Raw genomic sequence first — 2,574 nt, forward strand, 5'->3', positions numbered from 1 at the left:
ATTTGAAAAAATTGAGCTCTGCTTCTGGGATACAAGGGACGTTGACCCAAGCTTCTTGTACTGGGAAGTCAGGAGTCTGGTCACTTGCTTTCTGCAGAAGGGCCTCTGGGACTGCTGGCTTGCCTACTGGGCTAGGGTAGCCCAGTCCAGTTGCACCTGTTGTGAGCCTTGGGTTTCAGGGCTGGCAGTTAGCCTGCTGCACTGGTCCTAGAGGCCTCACAGTTGGCCTGCTGTGCTATTGGCCTGCTGAGTCAGGACTATGGGATCTTGGTTGCTGATCTGTGCTGTGGCTAAGAATCTCCCCATTGGCTTGCCCGGACAATGCCTGTGCTAGGCTGTGCTCCTCTTTCACCCTAGTGAGACAGTCCTTTCCTGAAGTCCTTCTAAGTTATCTTGGGCTAGAAAATACTTTCACTTCATCTTTTTATGGATTTTGTCACTCCAGAATTATTTTAGAGGATTGATTTCACATTGTTTCCAAGGGAAACTGGGAAGAATTCAGGCAACTTCCTGGCTTCTCCCTTCCATCTTGGCTCTTTCTTGCCTGTGTCCTTAAATTACATTCTAAGCCTTGGAAGATGCATAATTCTTTGGCATTCATGTTGCCTTTCTGTGTGTAGAGCATAGGTATAGTTCTGATGGTACTGGGTCTCATATGGGGTATCATTATTGTGTGGCTTGAGTACTGCATTCCTTAAATGAAAGATGGTATGTCACTGGATTACTTATCCAGCACAGCAATTTTATTAATTGGATGCAATACTTGAATAGCCCAAGAAGGGTTGTCCTACTTAAACCATGAGTACATTGGCCTTATAAATTGGCATATCTGGTCCATGCTTAAAATAGCCCTTTCTTAAGAGGCTACAGTATTCCTGCTGGCCACCAGAAGGTTCTTATCCTACAAACACCTAGGCTGCTTCTCTTTTTGCCAAACCCACAAGGCTAGGCCTGAGGGAATTTTGATTAACCCCTTAACGGACTATATCAAATTGACCTAGAGGTTAAAATTACTCAAAATAGTGAAATATTAAATTTGCAATCTACCTAGTTCTGAGTCCCTAGTCTCTTACTTCACTTCTCACTGCATTTATAGCTCCAGAGATCCAGCTTACTATCATGACAAAGCAGATGGATATTATCCCTTTAGCCTATCCTATGACTTATGATAATAATCTCTGGATGTAGTGGGAAAAGAATTTCCTGTGCTTAGTTCATCAGCAATTGCTTTAGCATTTTTCTTTGTTATCCCTATGAGATGGCATGAAATGTTATGTTATCTCCCTAGGTCTGGGTCGAATGATTTGAGATGAATAGGGCAAGCAAGGGCACAGTAGGCATCACTGACACCTCTTGCATCATGGTCCTCCAACCACAAGATATTGCAGGATCAAAGATTTAGAGCTAGAAGGGATCTTGTTGTTCATTAAGTCTAAGACCCTTCCTTACTTAGGAGGAAAATGAGGTTGAAAGATGTTAAATGAGTTGCCCAAAATGATATTAGTAGTACGTAGCTGAGTTGGGATCTGAACTAAATTTTAAATTGTAAATTCAGTGCTCTTTCTACTTTACCTTGCTGCCTTAAGACCCAATGAATAATATATCTTTCCTTTAAGAATATATATATATATATTATATATATTTACTTATTAAGAAGTACTAGGCCATAGGGAGAAAAAGCACTGGACTTGCACTAAGGAGATCATAGAATCATAGATCAAGAGCGAGTAAGAATTTTAGGGGTCATCAAGGCCAAATCTGCAATTTTACAAATGAGGAAATTGAAATGGTTTTGAGTCACATCTTTGCCACTTACTAAACATGTGACCTCAGGTAAAGTCATTTTGCTGTGGCTCCATTACCATTTCTATGTAGCACATTCTCTCGAACTATTCTCTTAATCACACTAGCAAGTCAAACTGTAGCTCACAAGCTCACATTTATGTGCTTCCTACTCCCTGATTATCAATTGGTGTTAATTAGTCAGCCAGTATTAGTTAGCTTTTAGTTTGGTGTAGTTACTGACATAGTAAGATAAGAATAGTTGGTTCAAAACTTGCACTCATACTTGGAGTCCCACTCTCCTATAAGTGTATACAAAATCTAGGGAAATCAAGATAAAACTTAGAGCACAGATCCTGGAAATCCTTTTGTTAGAAGTCCTTTTCTTCTCTTTGTGAAGCCTTCATGAAGATCTTGTGCATGGTTGTTATTTTCTGCTGTGATTCCTATAGAGAGTTCTAAAGCATCCTTTCCTTGGTGTGTCTAGTTTAATCTCTAGATATTGCCACTATAACAACTATTCCAAGAACACTGATAGGGCCCTCATAAGAAGTCCAAATACTCTGACCCTTGGAAGTTCCCTAGCTCCAAAGAGAAGAGGGAAGAAAAGAAAGATTCTTCTCTCTTCAACTACTCTTAGAAGAAATTTCTTCTCAAGGGTTTGAATGGAGCCTCTCTTTGCTGACTGGAATGCTAGAACCTAAACTGACTTGCAATTTTATAGAAGACCCTTTGATTGATGGATTGGTTGATTCAATGAGATGTTTTCACATGATAAAAAATATCAGGGCT

This window comes from Vombatus ursinus, unplaced genomic scaffold, assembly GCF_900497805.2.
Source record: "Vombatus ursinus unplaced genomic scaffold, bare-nosed wombat genome assembly UNPS02009062.1, whole genome shotgun sequence".
In the NCBI taxonomy this organism is placed as follows: Eukaryota; Metazoa; Chordata; class Mammalia; order Diprotodontia; family Vombatidae; genus Vombatus; species Vombatus ursinus.